General features: G+C 33.4%; 1 long non-coding RNA gene across 4 annotated transcripts in view; it reads right to left on the bottom strand.

Annotated features, from left to right (window-relative positions):
- Positions 1-14,885: 14,885 nt before the first annotated feature.
- LOC105481681 (uncharacterized) overlaps positions 14,886-27,799 on the bottom strand; it is a 40,731-nt gene continuing 27,817 nt past the window's right edge. For 2 of the 4 annotated variants that reach the window (XR_011614706.1, XR_011614709.1), the window contains exons 4-6: positions 27,690-27,780; positions 22,733-22,930; positions 14,886-19,667 (exon numbers count right to left, since the gene is read on the bottom strand). This is a non-coding gene — a long non-coding RNA (uncharacterized lncRNA). The remainder of the gene's footprint in view (positions 19,668-22,732; positions 22,931-27,689; positions 27,781-27,799) is intronic. The other 2 variants (XR_011614707.1, XR_011614708.1) reach the window with 2 other exon arrangements.

The raw sequence follows: 27,799 nt of genomic DNA, 5'->3' as shown, positions 1-27,799 counted from the left end.
ACAGTCCAGTGGTCTCGTTGAGCAGAGGAAAGAGGAATAAGAAATAAGAGAGGCCAAGATAATGGAAATCTGTGAATTCAAGTATCGGAGGTAAGCAGAAAAAAAAACACTGAAAGAGTTCCAAAAATGTACAAATGTAATTCACTGAAATATTTGACAGAATGCTAATCTGAACATAGATAGAGTAAACCTCTGTTAGGCCAGGCATTGAAAAAGTGCTTGGTAGTGACTTCTTTGATTATTTTAAAGAGTTCATGCAGACCTGGTGATGTAGTTTGGCTGTGTCCCCACCCAAATCTCATCTTGAATTTTTCCACAATTTCCATGTGTCATGAGAGGGACCAGGTAGGAGGTAAGTGAATCAGGGGGTGAGTCTTTCTTGTGATGGTAAATGCCTCACGAGATCTGATGGTTTTATAATGCGCGGTTCCCCTACACAAGCTCTCTTGCCTGCTGCCATGTAAAATATGACTTTACTCCTCATTCGCCTTCTGCTATGATTGTGAGGCCTCCCCACCCATGTGGAATTGTGAGTCAGTTAAGCCTCTTTCCTTTTAAATTACCCAGTCCCAGATATGTCTTTATTAACAGTGTGAGAACAGATGAATACACTTGGAAACCATTCAATTTTCTACCAGTATATGTGGAGAAATTTTATTGAATACTTGTGACATTGAGCAGAGATCCCAGAAATTATTATGCCTTAGGAGTAGGTCAAATATGAATATAAAGTCTATGTTTCATCAATAAAGCTTATAAGTAATACTTGAGTGGATCAAATTGATTCAGAAATGACTTAAGTGTCTGCCAAACAAATTTCAAAATCTCCTACAGAAAAATGATAAAATGTTAATATAGCAGCATAATATATGGTATCCTATCAAAAATTCCTTGACATGTAAAGCAGAAAAATTCCTTTGACATCTAACAAATAAGTAGGAAATAAATCATATCATAGAAACAAACCCATACATGTGAGGAATCTTAGAATTAGTCAACAAAGATTAATAAAGTTACAATAAATATTGTTAGAATAAAAATTAAAAAGAAAAATATAATTTGGCAAAAAATGAAAGATTAAAAAATGTAACTTTTTAATTTAAAAATATATCCTCAAACTTGTAGTTTTCCATTCGGTAGGAAAGAAGGTTAGAAGTTCCATTCTATGCTAAAAAAATAAAAAACTGGAAAAATGGGAAAGTGAAAAACAATCCTTAGATTGAACAGAAAAGTTAAGTCCCAGAGAAAATCAGTGCTCCTAAACTTTGAGAGAAAGACAAACAGATAATCACATTGGCTATTGCACAACATATACATATATCAAAATATTACAACATACACTTTAAATGCATATAATTTTATCTATTATATATACAAAGAAATGTTTACACAAACTAAATACATACACATTTATTAACAGATCCACTATGTAAAAATGTCTCAGCTAAAGAAAAAATCATAAAAATAAAATTTGAATTTACAGAGAGGAATAATGAGATCAAAAATGATAAATATGCAGGAAAATATTAAATGGTACTTTTTTCCCCTTAATTTCTTTGGGAGACAACTGTATGTAAATAAAAAGTGTTAAGATTGTATTGTGGCATTTATGTTTCCTGCAGAAGGGATGTATATGGCAGGAAGAGCGTAAAGTTGGAGGTGGTGAATAGAATTTATCTTTGATTACTAAAGTTCTATATGATTCCATTATTTTTGATAAAATTCTATTTACTTACTCTGCTGTTGGTTGTATGCTTGATTTTATCATCGTTTATGTGCACTCGAGAAGAGAATATTTTATCTACTTTTTGGAAGCTCACTGTGTCATTAATTGGAAGAGTAAGCTAAAATCTTCATCTCTCTCATGATTTACTTTTCAACTTCTTATACTTTTACCATCATTTTCTTACATATTTTGAGAGTAATATTTTTGGCGCGTAAAAAGTTAAGGCTTTTCAAGTATTTCTGTTGACTTGGCAGTTTTGTCATTACATAGTGGATCTTTTTCCTCCCCAAATAATCCACATTCTCTCAAAATCCCTTTTAGCTTATATATTTTTTTTATTTGGAAAATATTATTTAGCATTTGTCCTATAAAATAAAAATTGGATATCATAGAGAATGATGGGCTTTTTCTTGAAAGGGGTATTAAACAATATTATAAGGACAATGTGGTACATATTTGTATTTCTAGTCTATCATAATTTAGTTTTCAGATATTACTATTTTAGTTTAATTATCACTTCATACTCTCTTATTCCTAGATTCACTTGTATCCATGCATATACATTTACAAAAACTTTACATAAATATTACATTTGTTTTTGATTATAATGTTTTGTTTTATCCCTTTTTGAAAATCTGTATGTTTTTATTCATCTTTTTTATTGGATTAAAAATTTGTTCTTACTATGAGAAATGTAAATAAAACAAGTGATATATAATTATACTTTAAAATATTAATAATATCTTGTTAACAAATGTTAGATGAAGTTTTGAACTATGATGTTCTTTATGTCTTGTGTTCCATTCAAAAGTAGTTATTAAGAATAAGTTATATTTCTGTAGCTATATTATAGTTAAAATTTCCATGTTGCCTCTTTGATGTGAACAACATTTTGCTTTTCCCAATGTTGTCTGACATTACATGAGTTTAGGCACCTCTTTTTAGGGTGTCATCTATGTTCAGAGCATGATAATTAGAGTAAAATTACTTTAAAGCATGATTATGCACATATTTCAATTTGAGTAATACATATGAATATTATTTTATCACGTTTTGCTTTAAAAAAAAAAATGCCAAATTACCTGAAGTTTGAAGGTGAGGCTCTGAGAACCAAATGTGATATACAGACCATTTTTTGAGAAGTCCTGCTGTGTAGGTTTGCAAAAGACATTGGCAAGAAGATAATGGAATCCAGAAATTGGGCACCGTTTTGAAGTGTAGAGGAGCATATATATAAAGGAGTATAGAACACTAAAAGTTAAATTTCAGTTAAAGACTCTCTCAGTCCTCTTTCCTTGTGGTGGTAATTCTTAATTTGGTTCATTTTCCTCCTAAAATGCAACGAGATGCATATTTTTCTTTTAAATTTCTGATGTAAATATTTTGGTTTCAAACAGGAATTTAAATACCATCACTTTTGAAAATGATTTTGATTTTACCTGATTCCAGTGAAGACATTTGTGCATATTCACAGAATCTTCATCAAAATTTATGTTCTTGAATAAAATGATGAATGTAAAATAATATTTTAGATTATTAAAGACTGCCAGCAGTCAATGTTAAGGGAGTGTTATTTAACTGCTAGTTCATGATTCTTTATTATTAACAGAAACAAACCTTGTTAAGGCAACAGCACCTTGTGACTCCTGGCCATATTTCAGAAATTGTAAACAACAAGAGCAATACAAAACTAACATAAACAGGACTATATCAGAGATATTAATTGGCATGCAAGTAGGTGTCTATCAGGTATACCAAAACAATGCTCATTTGCTGGAATCTATGTGATGAGAATCAATACTGATGCTACCCATTGTATTTTAAGTATAAATTTGTAACAAATATGGGTAAGAGAGAATATAAAATAGGGTAAAATCACATTTTTATCCATTTTGAATGAGTCTCCGGAAGAGTTTACATAAGCTGATGTATTTGAAAATACTAAATAGCAGAGTAAGGCTTCACCTTTAAGGTTATTTTCCATGCAATTATTAACCTTTTCAATGCACAGCATCTGGTTTTACATGGAAGAGTCTATCCTGCCCTTCAGCTAGTTATTATTTTTATGTATTAGAAAACATTTAACAAATAAGTTAAACTGGCACAATACATAAACTGAAAAATCCTAGACTTACTCATTCTATGTTTTCTTTTTAAAAATAGTTATCTAAACTTTAGAAATTTTTTTAGCAGAAACCTATTTTAATCTTTATTTTTGTTCTATTCAGCTCAGCAGATGCTTGTTGAGACAGTAGCATGCAACATCTTAGATACCAGGATTCAAAGGTGAAAATGCTAATAAGATCTCAATCTGGTAGACAACATGCATGCAACTAAATGTATCACAAAACAAAATAAAACAGAATACTGAAAATAGGACTCGGGTAAGATGTTTTACGTGTTAGCTTAGAGAATAAGATATTAAAATGACATTAATGGGAAACAGTATTTCAGGTTGCACAGGCATGTTTTATTTCAGTCTTTCCTGAGTATATATATATTTATAGCAATATCTACATCTGATTAACTGTTTTACTGGCAAATTAGAACAAATCAACTAAAATATAAATAGAGTGAACAGTTGATGATGTACAGTCAGTTGTCTGTATCCACAGATTCCACGTCTGTGCATTCAACCAACCACGTATCCAAAATACTCAGGAAAAGATAAATAAAAATAATAGTACAATAATAATCATAATACAAATAAAAAGCAATACTGTATAACAACTATTTACATAGTATTCATGTATGTAAATTTAAATTAGATATCATAACTAATTTAGAGACAATTCAAAGTATACAAAAGGATATGATTTATATAAAAACATAAAACCATTGTATTTTATTTAACTTTTTTCAACTTTTATTAATATTTTAGAATCAGAGAGTACATGTGCAGCTTTGTTACAAAGGTATATTGCATGTTGCTGAGGTTTGAAGTATGAATGAATCTGTCACTGAGATAATGAGTGCAGTACCCAATAGGTAACTTTTCAACCCTTACTGCCGTCCCTTACTCCCTCTTCTTGTGTTCCCCAGTGTCTGTTGTTCCCTTTTTTATGACCATGTGCACCTGATATGTAGCTTCCACTTACAAGGGAATACATGCAGTATTTGGTTTTGAGATTTTGTTAGTTCACTTAGGATAACGGTTTTCAGTTGCATCCAGTTGCTGCAAAGGATGTGATGCTGTACAATGCCATTTTATGTAAGGGACTCAACTGAGCATCTGCAGATTTTTGGTACCTGTGGGCATACTGGAACCAATCCCCCATGAATACAGTGGGAAAGCAGTATATCATGTTCCTAAATCCCTACAGCAATAAATCCTGAAAATCTATCCCTGAATCACAACCCAAATGCAGTTTTGAATACTTCCATTAAAATGCTAATATTCTGAGAGAGAACAAAGATTATTTCACAATTAAGAAATGGTTAATGATGAGTTACCGGGTGTATATAGCATGAAGCTGCTCTATTTAGATATTAAGGAGAAACAGTAGTCTATATCTGTTAATACAGTCCTTGGAAAGATGTATATGGAGTAGAACCTTTGGGGGTAGTAAATACTATTTTGGTACCTGGACTTTGTAATGAGGGATGCGTAGATGGCCATTGTACTTCTACATTAAAACACTACTTAATTAACCAGGTTGCCTCTGGCGGATCATATCTTTAAACGTTATGTTTACAAATTAGAAAATATTTAACAAATAAAATGTAAAATCAAATATATTTAATGTAAATCAGAATACAACAAGATCATAAGTTAATATTTTTTCTTTCAATTTCTTGATTCCATATCTACGATGCCTAGATATAACCTTTTTAAAATGCTATAAGGCTGATACAATTATTGGTTCTCTCCACTGAATTCTTTCTTCCCAGTTTCTGGTAACTACAATTGCATCTCCCCGTTCAGGCTAAGAGAATGTGTTATTAGTAGCTCTAGTGTACTGTGATATATCTTCTAGAGAATTTTAATTTCAAAGTAGTCCTTTTATTAACCCCTTCTTAAGTTATACTAATTCTAGTTCACAGTGGGAACCAATCTGATACATTTATCATAGAAATTGATCTAATACACTGAGACTTACATGAGAGTTTTGAAAAAAGATGATTTTATCCACATCCTGGCTAAACTTTAGGGAAAAAAGGCACAATCAAATGTCAGTGACTTAACGTGATAGTGTCTCATTTGGGTTATATGTCCATTATAGGTTGGCAAGTGGACTTTATCAGTATATCTAAGGAACACTATAAGTTCCACAGAAATACAACTCTAGTATTTCAGAGTCAAGGAAAAAAAAAGATTTTAAAAAATAAGTGTCAGTGGTTTAAATTCTGACCAGAAGGTCATTTTTCTTATGTTTTTCTGGCTGATATGTCACATAGTTTAGCCTGACCTTATCATATGACATTTTTCAAGATGGGACCCATATATGGTTGAACACCAATGCATTCTGTCATTCTGGCCATCAAATATTTGGTTTCCTCCTCATCCATGTATGAAACATTTTTACCCAATCCCAAAAATCCCACCTAATCAGCATATCTATCATTAGGCTCGAGATCCCATTGTATTTTGTGATTTCTTCTATGTCAGTTGTACATGGCTTCCTTTGCTCTGGACACCTGAAAACTAAAAGAAAAAAAAAGTTATCGTCCCTCATCACACAAATGTGCAATATAAAATATAAAAATGAGAGAACTGAGCAGAAACATTACACATATATACATACACACACACACACACGATATTTAAGAGACAAAAAAGGAGGGAGGCTTATGCGTCTTTGTTATACGAGATTCTAAAACCTCACTGAATACATATTAAAAGGAATATAGTTCTTAGAGGAGCAAATCTTCTTTGTCAGACTCTTATTTCACTCTCTTTGTCACCGTTTATCATTGTTCTTCTTGATCTTTGGTTCTGTCTTCTGTAAGATCGTTTTTTATTTCTATTACACTTGGTTACATCAGATGGAAGTTACTTTGAATGTAGATTCCACTGACACTTATTCTAGAAATTCAAAAGATAACTTTTTTAATAGTAAAATTCTTTTAAATTTTTTGCTCAGCATGCTTCACTTAAAAATGAAATGGTGTTAAAAATGTGTGTGTGTGTGTATATATATATATACACACAGAGATATACACACACATTTTATATGTGCACATATATAAGAAAAGTAGTTAAGGAAAAGTCTATGTAAATGCATAATGCTTCCTTACTATTTTCATACCATAAAAGACATTTCAGTAGAGAAATAGAATAGTCACAAAGTATAGGACAGAACAGATTATAAGAATACAAAAGAGTCAAAATTAAATGTAGTATAAATTAGTTTATTAGTTTAAAATGAATCTCATCAATTAAACTATTATCTTAGTGATTAAGAGTTTTGCATACCATATAGCCAATAAAACTAGATATATGGTTCTGCTGGGAATTAAGCAATTGGGTATGTTTTTATGCCTCATTATTAATGACCTCATATGATATTTTAGGCCAGTGGATACTTACTAATTTGAATAATTCTGTTTTTATGATAGCCTCAGAACTATATACTTTATACATAAAGCCTCTGGAATTATTTCCCTCTGGAATAATTTAAATTTATAGACAATTATTAAAGATTTAAAATTATTAGCATGCCAATGAAAATGTTAAATAGGGGTAGTCTCACCAAAAGTAATAAGTACCTTTAGACAGTCAACAATTTAAACTTAAAATTAAAAGTGTAATCACTGTTTTTCAAACCTACTTTCCATTTTATTATCTAAACAAAAGACATCCAGAGATTGAAGATAATGTATTTTAAGAATTTCATAGAAGAAATTAAAATTTAATGTCACATGTGATAAGATTTGGTGTCATAAATACTAAATATAGATAATTATGTTTAAGGAATACAACTACGAAATAAACAAATTAAATATGTAATCAGAAGAATGATTATTTGTATCAAATTTTATTTTATTTTTATTTATTTATTTATTTTTTTGAGACAGGCTGTCACTCTGCTGCCCAGGCTGGAGTGCAGAGGCACAATCTCAGCTCACCACAGCCTTGACTTTCTGGGCTCAAGCAATTCTCCTGCCTCAGCCCCCACAACTCCAAGTAGCTGGGATTACAGGCACAAGTCACCATGCCCAGAAAATGTTTTTTGTATTTTTTGTAGAGACAGAGTGTCACTATGTTGCCCTGGCTGGGCTCAAAACTCCTGAGATCTAGCAATACACCTGCCTCAGCCTCCCAAAATGCAAGAATTACAGGCGTGAGCCACCTCACTCGACCATTATCAAATTTTAGAAACAATCATGACATTTGTCCAACCTAGACACTTATTACAAATGTGCTAATATGGTATGGTGACGTTGCCTATGACTGTTTCTTCTTATTTAACATTAACTTAAATATCTTAACAAGCTGAATAACAAATTCCAATTTTATGTTCAAGTTTATTAATGTGAGAACTACTCAAACAATGAAGTTTTGAAAATTCCTTGTCTAAATATTTTAAAGTTCAAAACTTCTCTGAGAATAAATAAGATTTTCCTGTTCAGGATCTCTACTCGGGGCTGGTTTCTTGGCCATGCAGCCTGTGCAGTCTCACAGGGTCCTAGGTTTAGAAGGTCCTCATACTTGGCTTTTCCATGGCTGTTGTGAAATTATTTTTGAACAAGGAACCCCACATTTCCATCTTGTCCTAGAACACACAAATTGTGAAAACTGTCCTGCTATTATCTATTTTTTCATATAGAAATAATTATTTGGCAATATGCCTTCTATTTTCTGTTTAAAAAAATTAATTTGAAAAAATGAAGAAAAATATGTGGAAGTAATCCAAAACTCATAAGAGATATAGAGGATACCCATGACCCTTACTACTAAAATTTGTGTTAAAGATCCCGCCTTTTCCTATCACAAAGATAGTTTTGAGTTGCTTCATGGAAAAAGACATTAAATAAATGGCCAGGAGACAAGCAAAGATGAGGCCAGATAATAAAGGATGAAAACCTCAAGTATAAAGGTTTGTCTGGAAAAAATATTTCCCTATAGTTACTCAGCAGGAAAATTTATTTGAAGTAATTAATCCATAAGGCTGTTAAGATAAGAATTCGTTGGGTTATCTTGCCAAAGAAACTCCTTACAACATGTAATGATTTCAATCCCATAAACTCTAAACTGAAAAAAATCAGAGGAAGAACTATAAAAATTCAATCCTCTAGGAAGACTATCTTCCTGATATCCAACACAGAAGGGCCAAGAGGACTAATGGGCAAGACTTCCCAGAGGACAGAGCCAAGGGACACGGTGGGTGATAGCAAGGGCAGTCCTGTCAGATTGTAGAAACAGTGCTGACTGTTTAACTTAATTTGTTACCCAAGGGCAAGAAAGTTATACATATTGCAGATTTTTTTTTTCAGTTGAATTATATATATATATTTTCCTATATGAAAATAACACCAAAAAATAGCAAATCAAACACACAAATTAGTAAGTTAATAAAAGAATTGCAAAACAAACACACAGAAAATAGAAGAAAAAAATGTAAGTTAAGAGCAGCAATTAATGAAATACAAATTAATGTATTTATCTGTATTAATAAAATAATGAGATAAAAAAGATGGAGAATAAAGAAGTCAATGTCAATTAATTGATAGGATGAAATTTTATAACCTAATTGTTACATAGTAATAACTGATAAGCCAATTATAAATTCTGGTATTTCAGAATTATCAATTTAGAATTCAAACCATTTTTGTTTAGGGAATTCAACACCTGTCACTGTAGTTCTTATTACTCTCTCTCAACTATCTATCTCTGTATCCATCCATCCATTCATGTCTATATAATCTATATAGATAATTATCAATTTATAATCTATATATGCATATATTGTAGGTTAATTTTAAATATAACCTATTAATTTATAATACATAGACATCATTATACATGTGTTTAGGTAATACATAATTATATATTTTATATCAATTACATATACATTTTGTTTTATATTTTATATATTGTTTTTAAATCTACATGAAGAGAGATTGTGTCTGTGAGAGAAAGAGATTGATTAATTGAAAAAGATAAAGTGATCTTTATAAATACATCTTCATAAAATTATATTCAAGGATTTTGTTTCTATTCTACACATAATAGTGACATATGATTAATGAAGTTCAATGCAAAACTTTCTATTTTAAAACTAATTTTATCATAGGGAAACATTATTAATTGCCAAAAGGTTTTCTACAATATAGTTTTCTACAAGATAGTTTTCTAATATCATCTAAGAGATCATCCACTGTATTCTTAAGTGTAGTGAAGGCAATACCAACTACAAACACCAAGGTTTTAATGGAAATCTACACCAGCAACATGAAGCAAAAAGTTGTTATACTGGAATTAAATTATGAAGTGTATTTCTATGGTTTGAAAAAAATCTCAACTGCACCATCTCACAAGTAAACAATATAAATCTATAAAAAAATGTAAATATCATAAACTCTGACTGGTATATCAAGCAAATAGGACATAATCTTCCTTTGTTTCCCAACCCACAGGACTGGTTTAAGCAAATAATGATGCTTATGGTGTTAATTCTGTGGTCGAGTAATGTTATTAAAAAAAATTAACACTGTAGTTTGTTTCCTGGAGATTGTTGGAATGAACTCTCTTGATATCTGTGTCCTTGAAAATCCCTGCCGCTTGAATTGAGGCATATCTGCTATTCTTGCATATTGATTTTAACTATTTTAAGTAAAATGTGTTTAAAACGTTTCTTCATACTCATCCTTAACAGATTTTTTTTCCTTTAACTCCCATGGGCGATATGTGCAAATTTTTTGGTTATTTTAAGACTATTAAATTTCATCTAGATTAAATATAGACCAAACGATGATATTATGTGATTTCCGCAGAACATAAGACAAACGGCACATAAGATTTTCATGCAACTTTCCCTGAATTTCTAAGCTCTTTTATTCTATAAGTGTCTGCATTTTAATTTAAACATATATTTGCAAACACTTGGTTCTGTTTAAGATGCATGATTTCAAATGCATAAGTGTATATTTATTTATACTTAAATATGTTAGTTTCAAAGATGACCATCAATGATCTGTGCCTCCTTGAACTCATATTAATAAGGAACAATTTCTAGGGCAGAAAGAATATTATTCAAGTAACACCAGGTCATAAAAGACACTGCTGCTTCACTCTTGCTTTTCTGGATCACGGAACCTGATGTTATGATTATATTTTGATGGGCTTGTAATGAGGCTCACTTAGGAAAGAACTGAGATCTCTGTTAATAACAAGTACACAACGCTGTCCACGTGTGAGACTCCTTAAAAGAAGTTTCAGCTTACTAAAGCCACAGGTGACATGGAAGTACAGCCTCATGAAAAAACTGTCAGCTAATGTCTCTTTATAACTATGACCCACAGAGACTGTGCCAACCCAAACGTTGGTCCCCAAGCTTTTTGGCATCAGGAACTGGTTTTGTGGAAGACAACTTTTCCACGGACGGCAGGGGATGGTTTTAGGATGAAATTGTTCCACCTCAGATCATCAGGCATTACATTCTCACAAGGAGTGCACCGCCTAGGCCACTTGCCTGTGCACTTCACAATAGGGTTCGTGCTCCTATGGGAATCTAATGCTGTGGCTAATCTGACAGGAGGCAGAGCTCAGGCGGTAATGCTTTCTCACTGACTGCTCACCTCCTGCTCTGCAGCCCAGTTCCTAACAGGCCACGGACTGGTACCCGTCCACGGCCCGGGAGTTGGAGACCCCTACTGTAAGCGATAATAAACATTTATTCTTGCTGTAAATCATGAATTTTCAGGGGCAATTTGTTATGCAGTAAGAGAAAACTAATTCTATCATATGTCTAGCTATCTAAGATGGAAACAAATTCATTTAAAGCAAATAGATTTGTTTTATTCAAAGAGATCTCATGGATATATAAGTGTGTCTAATTTGTGACAATTCAGCAAACTGTGTTCTTCTAATGACTGCCCTTTTCTGTAAGTAGTCAATACTTCAATAAATATTAAAGTAGAAAAGATAATTTACAATTTTGATTATTTTGCCAGATCTTCAAATTGTTCATCGTTCATACTAACATTATCCTCTTTGTGATTTATTTTATAATGGTTTCTAAATGTGTCATTTGTAATTAATTTTCTTTTCCTCTGTAGAAGTTGGGGAGACAAGTAATGATTCCCTAGGCAAAATATATAAGGATACTTCACCAGGGAAACCAATAACACTACAATTTAAGACATTTGTTTCTTCCTGAGAAAAGTTAAAAAAGAAAATTTGTTAATGTTCTCACTATCACTTTCAAACATATTTCCTGATTTTGTATTATTTTTCCATTTCAGCAGAAGATGTCAGGAATCACTATGGTTAAACATTTGTGATTTTACCTTTTCTCACCAAATTTTGCTACATTGATTTAGGTTGCAATTATCTCACTATGATTTGTAGATATGAAATATTGCTGTGTCTAAAGTCTATTTGACTGATTCTTTTTCTTTTTATTAAACTGTAGTCTAGTGCAAAAAAAAAAAAGTCAAGAATAAGGGTGGGATACAACCATGCAATTTTTCTCTTCAGTTCAAATCATACTCAATCAATTGAATATAGCCTGACTCTTTGAAACAGAACAGATAAGCAGAACCGCTTGTGTTGTATAATGATGTTATCTGATATCAGCTTTCCTGTTTCCAGCACTTCATGTGCCATGAGACTTTCCTTCTCTCTTGAAATGAAACCAGTGAAGCCCACTCAGCCCTTTCAAAGCTTTGAAATACATGCCGGAATTATTCTTCTGACAACCCCCATTACCTAAAGCAAGGCATTCAAACAAATGTGGCATAAATGCAGTTACACTTCTCACTACCATTATCTGCCATACTCAAAAATATAAATGTTATCTGGAATATTAGCATCCTAAAGGAGTCATTAATATTACATTTTCAGGACTTTGCCATCTGGGTCAAGAGTGTACTTTCTAAATAATTTTTAAGATGACATCGTAAAGAACTGATATAATTGAACTTCTGTATTAATACTTTGATACTGACATGAAATCACTATTTGGATATGTATTTCACCCAAGAAAATGCCTCATGTAGTTATTCTGTAGCATTGTATAAGAGAAGACTTTAAAACATGAATTGTACTGCAAAATGTCATGTTCAGTATGTAGGCATCCTGCTAAGATGATCAGCTGAATTCAGAGGAGGTCTCCAGGATATCTTCAGATAGAAACCATTTACCACATTTGAGATCTTGGTGAAAATTCAGAGACATATAACACAATTTATCAAAAATACTACTGGTAGAAATCAAGCCATAAAAATTTGATAAAATTAAACAGAATAATTGCCTTGGTAATTAACATCAATAGACATGAGACCATCTAGATTATTCATAATAAAGTGAATACTGAAATCTTGTGCTCCACTCAGATTGATATGGAGAAGTGATTTAGAATACTAATATTCTCAATAGTAGTCAGAGAAAGTAAGTGTTATTTTTATTTCAGCTGTCTAAAGCCTTTTAATTTTTTGGAAACTTTTTTTCTACCAAGATGTTGCAGTGATGTATCCTTTATCTTACTTTTATTCTGACACATTGGCTACTGTGACTCACTAAAATGTAGTCTTTCCTTTTTCCCATTTAGTGTTATTTTAAAAACAAGGAGGATGAGTGTTATGGGCTGAATTGTGCACTGCCTTCCAAATTAATATGTTGAAGTGTTAAAACCTCAGTACCTCAAAACGTAATCATATTTGGAGATACGATCTTTAAAAGGGAAAATAAGTAAACATTAGTTCTGTAGGATGGGACTAACCCAATGTGACTGATGTGCTTTTAAGAAGACTAAGTTCGTACACACAGTGACACCAGACATGTACATGCACAGAGAGATGACCATGGAAAGACACAGTGAGGCCTCAGAACAAACTGAGCCCGCCAACAACTTGACCTGGACTTCTAGCTTTCAGAAATGTGAGAAATCAATTTCTGTTGTTGTTGTTGTTGTTTGTTTTTTTGTTTTTGTTTTTCAGGTGGAGTCTTGCTCTTTCACCCAGGTTGGAGTGCAGTGGTGCGATCTCAGCTCACTGCAACTTCTGTCTCCCAGGTTCAAGCAATTCTTCTGCCTCAGCCTCCCAAGTAGCTGAGACTACAGGTGCGTGCCACCACACCTGACTAATTTTTTGTATTTGTAGTAGAGACGGAGTTTCACTGTGGTAGTTAAGATGGTCTCGATCTCCTGACCTCATGATCCACCCTCCTTGACCTCCCAAAGAGCTGGGATTACAGGTGTGAGCCACTGCACCTGACCAATTTCTGTTTTTTAAGCCACCCTATCAGTGGTATTTTGTTATGGCAGCCCTAGAAAACTAATACAGTAAGGATGTTTATTTGGAACACATAGTATGTGCCAGGCATTTTTGGGGGGAAGAGTAGAATAATTTGGCAAATTCCAGGTAATATTGCTGTGCTTTCTATCTGATTTCCCTTTGACATCATAATTCAATTCATTTTTGTAACACAATTTTAAGCTATCGCTTCACAATACCATGCATTTTCTTATTTCTACTCCCCCATTGTAGAGGTGTCTGTTATGGAATATGCACCTGGAATAATCTCCCCATTTTTTGGAGATTTCAACTCTTAAAATAACTAAAACAAATTCCACTATTTTATAAATCCACATCATTTTTACTGTCATATAGCTATAATTTATGAGGTGCAAACATTGATATCATAGTAGTGACACATATGAAATAGACTTTTAACTAATTCCTTTTTCTCATTAGTGTCAGGTTGACTGTTTATTTATTAGTTGTTCAATGGTGGTACATGTTTTAAGAATAACAGTCCTATATGTTTCATATAAACAAATTAATGTGTGCAACAGGTGCAATAATTTTAAAAAGCAAAAATATAACACTAGTGGGATATAACACATTTATATATTAATATAATATATGTATATATGTTACCTAGTAATAAGCAGCACTTACCATGTACTACAGCCTATGCTAATAACACTAATAGGTTATAACAATTTTAGAAATATTATTTATATATTATCTAATACTTAAAGCAGTTGCCATGTTTCATGGTCTATATGAATAATACACATGCAATATTTTAAAATTTTATTATTACAGCGAATGTTTTCAGAATAGTAGAGATGATCTTAAAGAGTTTAAGTAACTTGCCATGGTCACATATCTTAGTTTCACTGTTGGGATTTAAATACATCACTTTTGACTGAAGAGTGGAGATGTCCAAACATTAGTCTATACTGCTATTCTAAATTAAGTCAATAGATACTAGGTAAAAGACCACGCATAGAATTATTACCATTACACCAAAAAAGTTAAAGCAACATTTGTTTCTGTGTCTTTGTGAAACAATACTAGAATCATGGATGCTCTATTTGGCCTGTGTTAAATACTGCCGATGACAAGAAATATCTTAGCTACTTGTTTCAGGGGGAAAAGTGGTGATCAGAGTTGAAACTGTGAACTCCCTCAAATAGCTTTCTTCATGATGTGAACAGCTTATCAAGACTTGCATGAAGACTTTTGCTTCAATGTGCCATCTAAAAAAATAAAAATAAAACAAAAACAAAAACAGAAAGAAAGAAAACTGCATAAAAGTCTGCACAACATCACTTAGTCCTTTGGTATGCAAGAGCCATCCTAAAATGTCTTACTTTAGGCCCTAAGGTTTTATCATTATCCTCCTTCTGCATCGCCCATTTGAGATACCACGAACACTGTCCCTGTGGTTTTCTGATGTAAAGAATATTTGACTAATACAAATAACTATTTAATCAACAGTTTTATTTCTGATGTCTTTTAGGAAGTTTTCAGTTAATAGACATATAACATATGTAAATTTTATGTGTCACTTGGGTAGAAAATGATTTCGATAGACTTATTCATTAGTACTATATTTATAATCGCTGTTCTAGTTCACAAACAATAACGTAAAGCATCAGAGCAAAATATCAAGAGTATATGCAAGAAATGTAAATTATTTATTAAAAAGACTATGAATGTTTAGGAGACAGAAAGTGTATCTCATTTGTTAGGAGCACTGAATTTGAAATATGTGGATTAAAATGAGGCTGGGAGGAAATTAAAAGATGTCAATTTATGCAACAGTTTAAATACTTTACCCAATATTTATGAAAGCGAAATTGCCCTAGGGGCATCTGGCCACATAAAGAACTAAATGTACTTTTATTCTGAGTAATAAATTCTTCCTTATTGATCTATGTTTAATAATTTCACTAGATATATTGGAAATATGAATTTATTCTTCCAGAAGAAATTTTTGTGTGTATGTGAACAGGAGGGAGAAAGACAAAGTAAGAGAAAGATTTTTAATGAATAAAACTTTGTATTAATAAAGCCTGAAAAATTTGAAGTTACAAGTATCCATGTGTTTGCCTAAAGCATCTTGCCTGATATCACACTTCATAAGATATGTTGGTTTCATTTTTAAATAAGATTATTATTTTATTTATCATATTTTCTTGTATATCTTGGCCAGTACTATCTTTATTTTAATAGTGTAAGTCTGAGAGCCCAGGAAACCTCACATTCCTTACAAAACAAAGCCTCATATTCACTCTATAATATTCAGCATACAAAGAAGAAATCTAAAAGGAATATATGTGTTTTTTCTGTTATATCAATGGAAATGATGAAATTGTAGAGAGCTTATTTTTAGTGTTTATTTATTTAAATAAGTTGCATTTTTATACTGTCTTAAATCATTTATTAGCGTCCAAGACATGCGGCAAAAAGTCATGTACAAATTTATGAGTTCTCCTCGACATTGATGTGAATCAAATGAAAATAGCAGAAATGTATATATGTTCACATTTAAGTTTTATTATTTTATAAATGCAAAATATTGTGCTTTCAAAAGGATATAAGAGGACCAATATAACAAACTATACATTTTCTTATGTTTTCAGAGCATTTATAGGAGTCGACAAACATCTTTAATGTATTATACTGACAACTTCTCTAAAATTATTTTTAATTGACAATAATAGTACTAGTTTACTACTAATAATAATAGTAATAGTTTATGAGGTACAAGATGATATTTCAAAACCTATATGCAATGTGTATCAATCAAATCAGAGTAATTAGCAATCCATCTCTTCAAACATTTATTATTTCTTTGTGTTGAGAATATTCAAATCTGCTCTTCTAACTGTTTGAAAATATGCCATTGGTTGTTGTTTATTACAGTCACTAAATAGTGCTATGGAACATGAGAACTTATTTCTGCTATCTAGCTGTACGTTTACGTTCACTAACCAATCTCCAGCTATGCCCAACATACTCTTCTCTTCCCAGCCTCTAGTAACCACTATTATATTCTCTACTACTGTGAGATCAGCTCTTGGAGCTTCCACATAGGAGAGAGGATATGTGATACTTATCTTTGTGTGCCTGTCTTATTTCACTTAACAGCCCACAAGCTAATCCATATTACAGCTGACAAAATTTTGTTCTTCTTTATCACTAAGTAGTGTTTTAAACAAGGGCAACATTTCTCTTATGACACTTTTATGGCAAATAAATAATATAAGTATATTTGTTAAAAATTGAAATGATTATCTTCCTAGGCATAGTTTCTCAAATTTGCATAATAATAAAATCAATTGAGCATTTCTGAAAGTACTTCTTCCCGGAGCCCACCCCAGGCAAAGTGGCTCAAAATCAATTAAATATATTATTATTTGTAAATTAACTCCTCTTAGCTTAAAAATAAACACTTTCAAAATGTGTTTTCTCAAATATGAATAATTAACACACAATGCAGGCCCCTTTTCCAATCATAAATCAAGCTTTTGAAAGAATGATGCTGAAAATTAGGCAAAGCACTAATAATCAGAATAGTCTCAGGTTTAAGTTAAAATAAATTATTTTGCTATCAAAATGAGGGGCCACATGCAAGAGCCTAATGAGAGATAAAATTCAGTCAGTACAGTACTATGTATATATGTGAAATTAAGGCTTCTTAAAGAGAAGAACACATAATATCTATTGATACTTATTTAGTGTGCTGAGTTATAGAAATTTCTTTGGTTTCTGGGAGTTACAGTATTAAAACTGAGACAGCATCAGCCAATAAGGAGTAGCAATTGCTATATTAATTGAATTACTGATGTAAGCAATACTATGTAGAAAATAAAGATTGCTTTTTGCAACTTATACAGTACAGATAAATTAAGACCTATTAGATGACAGTTTTGTAACTAACACATTAAGTTAGTTAAATTTTTCTTCATTTCCTATGTGAAAAATACAGATTCAGAAAATAAATAATTCATTAGAAATCTCATTAAAAATTCATTCATAAAATAACTCATTAATAAGTGTCAGACTTCAGTTTGGGAGATTCAAAAGCAAGTGTTGGGATATTCCAAAACACTTGCTCTGAGTAGGTGTCAGAGATTATTAAATAAATATTGTAGCAGAATTTTACCACTCCAAGTCACTCTTGTCAGATGAAGCTTTTGACAGTAATTATTTTGTAAATGCATCATAGTGAAGAACTCAGGAAATGAGAAGAAACTTTATATTCAAATGCTCTACAAGGATAAATAAATACTTTAACATTTGAGAAAATGTATTGACTGTGCCAGATTTGTATTAGTTTATACCTTTGTGGAAAAACAGGATGAAATATGTAACAAATATTGTATGCAGTAATATTCATGATATTTCAATTTATCTGTTTCATGACTGGCCATATTTATTCAAATAGATGGTTGGTGACAAATAAGAATTACTTATTTTGACATATTCAGTAGGCTTTACTGTATTGCCTAATGTGGTTAGGTGTTTCTATATACAAGAAAATAATTAATTATCTTCCATCATCATAACAATAACATTGTGAAAAACATAATTTATTTACGGTTATGAAACTGAGTACAGTATAACAAAACTTTTAGAGTTTTCTCATTTTATGCAACTATTATGTCACAAAATGAGATCTTTATACACAACTTGCTTTTATATAATGACTGCATGTGTCCCCCAAGTGAATTATTTTAAACAACCATAATATCGTTCAGGCAAAAGTCATAAATCAGAAGAATCATATCTGCAGTATTATTTTAGTTGGAAGTTATTAGGCAATACTTCTGTAATAACAACAAAATTCAGTCACTTGCCACAAAGGCTTATTTTCTGCTCTGGCTGTGTTTTCATTGTTGGTCAGCTGACTCTTTTCTCTGTCATCATTACTCTGTAACAAAAAAACGATAGAACAGCCTTCATCTGTATTATGCCCAATTGTCCTGGCAGATAAAAAGAAAACAAAAGAAAAAAGAAAAGAAAAGAAAAGAAAAGATGACTATGGTGGGTCTCATATTGTTACAGGATTCCTTTGGTGCCACTTTGCCAGCTGGAAATCTCTGTGGCCGCCACTGCCTCTGCCCTGGCCTTTCTAGGGCCACCTGGACTTGCTCTGTCTGCTCAGCCCAGCAGCCTGCAGTCAGTTCACTCCCTGGGCCGGATCCCTTGACTGCCTTGGCTCTATGCTCAGCTTGAGGCTGAATCAGGCATGCTTTGAGTGGCTTCTGCACAGGGCACCATAGTCTAAAATAGGGGAAGGTGTTGGTGCCCAAAACCTCAGAGATGCCAGCAATCAGCAATCGCCGAGCCCCAAGGGGTGTTACAGCTCTTGCTTGGGGAGTCCCAAGGTTTGAACCCCCAAGAAAAGTTGCAGCTCTTCACTCTCGTAGCTCAGCCAGAGCATGTTATAGCTCTCTCTTGTAGTCTGGCGAGCAGTAGTGTGTTACAGCTCTTTCAATCCAGCCGCCCACAGCTCAATAAGTTCCAAGTTCTTGTCCTGTGACCAAGAAGAATAAGGTATGTGGACACTGGAGAGTAGGAAAGGCAGAGAAGAATTTTATTGAGCAACAGAAGGAAAGTTCTCAACTATGAGAAGGCACCCTGAAAGCGGATTGAGGCTGAGTCTGGGTTTGTTTGGGTTTACAATGGGAGAATGTGTGCTGATTGGTCCATAGTTGGTCTTTGAAAAAATCACCATCCAATTGGTTAAAAAGCATCATCCAGAAGGAACCAATCAAGAGAGAGAAGGTAAGCTGTGGATAGAAGTTCTAACTCTGATGTGAACTCTATCTGGAACTAGCAGCTCAGTGTTCAGGCTTTAAACTGCCTTTGGCTTGAAGGTCGGGTTTTACCAGGGACTCAACCCTGTCTGCCTAGGAATGTGTCTGTCTCGTGTCACTGTCAACATTGGCATTAATTATTTAAAGATGCTGGCCTCAAAAAGAGCTATTCCATCAGCACATTCAGTTCCTTGCTCAGCATTTGCCACAAAATCCCATAAACCTACAAGGTAGATTGGAAGTGCAATCTTACCAGGTGCTTCAAATAAATCAAAACAGAATATTTATCAAATAGCACATAAACTGGTATAAGTTTATTATTATGAGATTATGGCCCATATACCATATCTCACCTCTTGTCTGATTATTAAGAGATGCCTCTCTCCCAACCAGCCAAATGAAAAAAAAAAAAAAAAAAAAAAAAAAAAAAAAAAAAAAAAAATGTCCCTCTTCAGTTAAATGATTTTTTTTTTTTTTTTTTTTCTGCTGAGGGCTTCAAGAGATTATTTTGAATGAAAAAACAAAAATAGTCGAAGGTTATTTACTAGTTTTCTGCTATAACTGACCTTTTTGCATTGTGGGCGCCTAGGTTATGAGAAGCATATATAAGGAAGTATGGAAAATAAATAGCTAAAATTAACATTTTAAGATATTTTCTGACTCCATAAATAAAGCCAAGGTTCCAAAGGAGTGTATAACAAACTTATAGTATTGGTCTCTTCTGGGAAGTAGCAATGAATGTGTTAGAAGAGAATGTTACGCTTTGCTGCATTATATTATACATATAATTTACAATAACTTCAGTTATATTTAAATTCAAGAAAATAAGTGAATGCAGGAAGGAACAAAAATAATAAAGAATAAGTAAATGAAACACAGAAATATGACTAAATAAAATTATATGAGCCAAAGAATGAAAAACATGGCATTTAATACTTAAGCATTTGGTTTTTATTCCGTAGTCTAACCAAAAGCTGAGATTCATCCTAATCAATTTGAAGGTTAACTTTGCCAAGGTTAAAGACCATGGCTCATGACACAGCCTCAGGAGCTCTGAGGCTAACAATATGTGCCCAAGCTAGTTGGGTTACAGCTTTGTTTTATACATTTTAGAGAGATAGAAGATACAGGCAAAGACACAAATCCATACATGTAAGATAAACATTTATTTGGCCCAGAAAGACCAGACATCTGGAAGCTGGGGCTTCCAGATCATAGGAGGATCCATAGGTGGATTTCATGATTTGTTTTAATGTTAATGCTGGTCAGTTGTGTTTAAACTCTGTAAAGCAAAAAGTACCTCAGACAAGTCTCAATCAATTTAGAGGTTTATCTTGCCAAGCTTAAGGATGTGCCTGTGACAGAGTCTCAGGAGGTCCTGACAATATGTGCCTGAGGTGGTCAGGTTACACATTGGTTTTATACATTTTAGGGAGACATTAGACACCAGTCAATATATGTAAAATATACATTGGTTTGGTCTGAAAGGCAGGACAATTCAAAGTGGGGAAGGGGCTTCCAGCTCATAGGTAGATAAGAGGCAAATTGCTGCATTATTTTGAGTTTCTGATTAACTTTTCACTGATACACAATTTACAGAGATAGTCATTTGTGCTTTTGTCTGGCTTAGTGAAACAGTAGAGCAAAGGAAGCAATTGCATATGCATTTGTCTCATGTGAGCATAGGGATGACTTTGTGTTCCGCTTATCCTTTGTCTACAAGGAATTTCCTCGTGGGCAAATTGTAAGGGAGATATGTAGCTTTTATGTAGCTATCTTATACAGGAATAGAATGAGAGGCAGGTTTGCCTGAAGCGGTACCCAGCCTGACATTTTCCTTTGGGTTAGTGATGTTAGGGTACTGAGATTGATTTTCCTTCCACAACTCCAAAGGCAGAAGGGCATAATGAGGCATGTCCAACCCTCCATTTCCATCATGGCCTGAACTAGTTTTTCAGGTATCTTTGCGGTCTCCTTGGCCAAGAAGGGGGTCCATTCAATTGGTTGAGGGGCCCCAAATTTTATTTTTGGTTTAAACTAGGCAGTAAAATATCTTTTTAGGTTTCAAAGAAGGTTGTTAACATGATTAGATTTATATGTTACAAGATATATATAATATTATGCCATTATGCCGTATATTCAAATAAATAATAATGAAATAGCAGTTAGTTGTCATTCAACCACTCTATGAAAAATGAATGACACATCTCCTTATGAATCTCTGTACTAATATGTCTAATTTTAAAAATATATTGAAATTGAGCAAAAAGTGAGTTATCACAACCTAATATCTACAATATCCCAAATGCTTACCATGTTCCAACTACTAACTTATGTACATAGTAGCAAAGAAATATTCATCATGTTAAGTAGCATTTATCCACATTAAATCTATCAGGCATACCAAGCAAGTTCAACACATTTAATCCTCACAATACTTCACCATAGTTGTAAGATGTAGGTATTACTAGCCCAATCTAATAGATGAGAAAAATTCAAAGAGGTTTAATTACTAGCCCAAGGTCACTACCTCAAGATTGGTCCACATATGAGTCAAGCCCAAGTCTGTCTGTCCTTAAAAGACATAAGTTTCCCACTAAGTTTTACTATTTCTCTATTTTGATTTTTATAGTAAGAGCAAGTTGTTTTTTTCAGCACATACATTTTTACAATGGGAAAAAATAATCAGAAAAAATTGCTCATAGTGAATAAAATGTACATAGAAGACACTGAAGCTATTAGAATGTGTGTACTTTCTTTATATTCATTTTGATTGCAGTACCTGAATAAGCTGATAACTTCAGTTCCATTTTGAATATGTAGTCACAGAAAAATGTTATTTTCTGATGCCAATTTTTTTCTTCCTTTTGGAGAAAGAGTTTTATTTTCCTTTTTTCTTAGACAAAAAAGTCTTTTACATTTGTCAAATATACATTACCCCTATGTTTGAAAGGAGGCGATGCAAGCAGCGGCAAACAGTCTGAAAAAATCAGCAATAAGTACAGTTTAGCTATTAGGCAAGGGAAAAACATTGACATATGTATTATGTTTCATACAACCTAATGCTTTTTTCCCCAGAAACTAACTTTAGACTAAACAAGAAAACAATGTTCATTAGCTGTTACTTACAAGAAAATTTGCCTTTAGTGGGGGAAAAATAAAAAACTTTAGAAAGAAACCCAATAGGAAAAAAATGCACATGCTACAAAGACCTTTCTTGAAATACCTTTTACTTTTTATTTTACATTTCCATCCAAATCTCTAATTCTGATTCCAACTAGCAATCTTTTTAATTTATTATTGATATGGATAGGAGACAGGGAAATACTGGGTAAAAGAGGGCGGGGTCTCTGGCAAAGATTCCACCCTCAAACCTAAACCCGTGGCCCTAAATGAGAACTTCACATCCTTCACATCCCCATTTTCTTGCCTGAGTGTTGCTGCCTTTTGGCTCACTATACGCCTCACCCTGTACCCATAAAAAACCCAAGCTTCACTGCCAGAGGAGCAGAGTGGCATAGCAGAGAAGGAGAGAAGAGAAGAAGCAACTGAACCTCTAGAGGAGAAGAAACAACTGAGCCTTGGAGACTACAGATAGAGGCAGCTTCACTCAGAGATCACCTTCTTCCCACACCATCTCCTTTCCAGCTCCCTTTCTGCTGAGAGGCACTTCCACCGTTCAATAAAATCCTCTGCATTCATCACCTTTCAAACCATTCACGTGACCTGGTGCTTCCTGGATGCCTAACAAGAACCCAGGTATCAAGAGGGTAGGGTGTAAAAGGCTGTCAACTTGACTCTCCAGTGAGCTGCTTAACACTTAGCCATCTACAGACAGCAACTGCTAAAGGAGCATTAATTATAACAAACCCCTAGATGCTACTGTGGGGCTGGAGCCCAAAAGTGCTCGCCCTGGCCCAGATACCTGCTCACCTGAGTTCTCCCCCTCCCATGATGGATTTGAGCACAGTGACTAGCCAAGTAAGCAAGCCACGCTGGTTACAAATCCTACAAGGGGTCAAGGAAACTCTCCCATCTCATTATTTCACAGAACATGTGCCATTGTATTGGTGTATCACAGTCGATAATATTTTTCATCATAATAATCATCTATTAAACCTTCTATTTGCCTATCTTCCAAGTAAGCATTATTTCTTATTTAAATCAAAATTAAAAGAATTGGTAGTGCATATTCCTGCACATTTATTTTGCATGATTTTTGTATTTTAAACTTTAAATTATGCCCTTGTTTCTAAGCTGTCCCTGTTTCTACAATATATTGTTTACCTTTGTTTTATGTTTTATTTTATTCCCATAGATTACCATCATTTCATTCTTGTTCATTAGCCACATTGGATTTTATAGGTATTACATACACTAGCTGGAAACTTATTATGTTTGTGAAGAATGCTTACTTGATGTACCATGAAATACTAATCATAAATGGCAAGCTCTCAAGTGCTCACATTTACTGAGATTCTGAAGGCAGGAATGTAAGTTTTTGTCTTATTTAATGATATTTTAAATGATGCTTTATTGTGTAAACATATCAATAAAATCAAACCTTAAAACTATGTTCCAAAGTCTTTTAAACCTAACAAATACCAGACAAATTAATGCAAAATGATATACATTAACAATATGGGAAAAAAAACACAAATGATTTTTTTTTTAATAGTGGCACTTGCATAAGAAATCTGAAGATACATGTAACTGTTCTTCCAAATATCAAGCCACATGCAGTTTCAATGAAGATCATTTGTTTTTCTATTTTTGTTTTTTAATGCAGAAAGTCATATTGGATCTAATAATTGTATCAGTTGGAAATCACATATCTCTTTTCTTTAAATATACATGTCACTATCCAAAATTTTTTCATGTGTTCATTAGAATAAATAACCAACACACAATTTAAAATAAGGTTATTTAATCAATGTTAAAAAGAAACTGAAATAAAAATCAAGCCTATATGTTAAGTGTAAAGAAAAATGTCTAACAAATTCTAATTTTCACCGAATATAGTAAATGTTATGCATGTGTCTAATTGAAGAGAGCACCTGGACAGGCTAAGTGTGAGCAATAAGGCTGTCTATTCACTCAGGTGCGAGCAGGCTGAGTCCGAAAAGGGAGTCAGAGGAGGGTGGTGGGATTGGAGCTAGGTTTATAGGTCAGTGGTAAGCAGTGGAAAGTTACAGTTAGGGGCCGTTTATTGCAGGCAGGGGAAGAATGTCGCAAGGTACATTATCACAAGGTGGGAGGGGTCACAGGGCACATGTCAGGAGGTTGATTGATCAGTTAGGGTAGAGTATGTCACAATGGTAGAAGGTCGCAAGGTTGGCTAATCAACTAAGACAGGAACTAGTTGTTTTTCTTCTTTTGGGGTCTTCCTGTTGTCCCAGACTTTCTGGCTCCAGGAGACCTTCTGGATGTGTACATGTGGGTCACAGAGGTCGCAATGGCTTGGCCATAGCACAGCCTGCTCCGAGGGGCTTACAGGAAAAACAACTAACATGTTCAGTGTTCACCATATTCGGATACCAGGATAAATATTTTCACATATATTATTTTACATCATTTCTGTGGCATAGATATTATCATTGGGTCAATTTTATAAATGAGGAAACTGAAGCTCAAGAGTGGTAACTTGCCAAAAGTCACACAACAAAGGAATGTCAGGATCAGCCTTTGGACATTTGTTTGACTCAAGTCTGAATAATTACAACTGTATTAAGTGGATTAGGGCTAGGTCATCAGGCAAGAGGATAAGGATGCAGGGAATGGGAACATTAGCCTGTTAGTAGAGCTGAAAACCATTATATCATATGTTCATTTGTTCACTTAAAATTCACTTTCTTCTTACATGTGCCACCTCTTCTACAATGATGATTGAGAGATATGAATTTGATGCAGTAAACTAGATGTTCCATAATCTTGCAATTTTTTTTAATTAAACCTGTTAATTTATGACTATTTCATTAGCTAAGTGAATAAGCCTTTTCTAAGTGAAAGTCCAGTTCACCTGCCAAATATAGATAGGGAAGTATAAATGAAATGAGCTATGAGGTGGCTAGCTGAGGAAAGATATACAATATGAAAAGCATTAAAAGGGAATGAGACAGAAACACAAAAGGTTTAATGTAGGCCAGGATCAGAATTTGAGCTATTGAAGGAAGGCAACTTTGAAGAAAATTTAAGGGATAAAATTGATCACAATTTCTTGAACAATGGATACTTTTCATAGAACTGAAAACCAAAGAACTCCAATCTTCCACTAAGAGGACTATACAAATCTGGGGGCATATGCTAGGAAAATAAATAAATGGGCTAGAGAACAATTAGGAAGGCACTAGCAATGGAATGTCTGGGACAGTAAAGAGGTTCATATTAAAAAGTAAGTTGAAGGCCAAGTGCGGTAGCTCATGCCTGTAATCCCAGCACTTTGGGAAGCCAAGGTGGGTGGATCACGAGGTCAGGAGATGGAGACCAACCTGGCTAACATGGTGAAACCTCGTCTCTACTAAAAAACACAAAAAAATCAGCCGGGCCTGATGGCAGGCGCCTGTAGTCCCTGCTACTCGGGAGGCTGAGGCAGAAGAATCACTTGAACCAGGGAGGCAGAGGTTGCAGTGAGCTAAGAGTGCACCACTCCACTCCAGCATGGGCAACACAGCTAGATTCTGTCTCAAAAAAAAAAAAAAAAAAAAAAAAAGTAAGTAGAAAATATTTGGAATGCAGGAAATCCAAGTTCATGGCCTTTCCTTAATATTTCCTGCATTAACTGTAGAGCATTCTCCTCACAAAACAGAAGAAAATGGAAGAGAGGAGTTGTCTCGTGCAAAATCCACACTTATTTCAAAAACGTTTATATACTGGAAATGGAAGGATCAATGGAAAAGTAAAAATTGAAGTAGCTAAATACATTAGTAAAGGCCAAGAAAAATCAAGAACTGAAATATTGTTGCATATTTCCACATGGTATGAAAAGACATACGTTTCAGTTATTCCTGTCAATGAGAAAGGGGAATGTATGAATTTGGATTCTCAGTACAAGTTGGATCATGTCATTTGTATTCTTCCCATTGTTAAAGGGAGCAATGCCACAGTTAAATTTGAGGAAAGGAGAATTCTCCAAACAAAGTATATCTTTCAGTTGTAGACTCAGAATAACCTGTTTGAATGGATTGTATGTATTCATTGAAAATGAAATTTTGAATAATTTCTCTTAACTTTTTAATATCTTCATTTATTGGTCTCTGAAATCAAGTCTGGCAGTGGCACTGTGGAAATAACAGTTTTGCTCAAACACAATTAAAAGGGATGTTGACAGGTCTTGTTTAATCTTATTGATTTCTTGGACTTTTGAAAAAGGGATACATAAAAGACTCGGATTATTCAGATCAGTGTATATGGAGAAGTGCTGAAAGAGCTATAACTGTTTAATTGGCAAACATTTAGGCTATAGTCCCTAAAGTAGGAAGTCTGATTATAACTAGGGAAAATAATTATGTCCATTGACAATAAATTAATATTATGGTTTTAATTTCCTGTACTGCATATTTCCATGCTCTACAGCAATAACACTAATGATATTGTATAGCTGGAACAATGCACAGCTGTTCCCCAGTCAAACCACATAGGAAAGTCACCTAGGCATTTTTATATAATATTGTGTCTGTCCTTATCTACTAAATGAGATTGGGTAAAGGGAATAAAGATAAAATACATATTTGTAGAAGTACCTTAGGTGATTCTTATGTAGTCACGCCAACATTTTTTTTCAGATGAGCTCTTGAAGAAACATATTTGTTCATAATTTTAATTTATTTGTGGCTAAAAAAAGAAATTTCAC

The sequence above is a fragment of the Macaca nemestrina genome, chromosome 16 (genome assembly GCF_043159975.1).
Source record: "Macaca nemestrina isolate mMacNem1 chromosome 16, mMacNem.hap1, whole genome shotgun sequence".
Taxonomy (NCBI): Eukaryota; Metazoa; Chordata; class Mammalia; order Primates; family Cercopithecidae; genus Macaca; species Macaca nemestrina.
The sequence above is the reverse complement of the archived record's forward strand: the minus strand, read 5'-3'. Positions and strand labels throughout refer to the sequence as shown.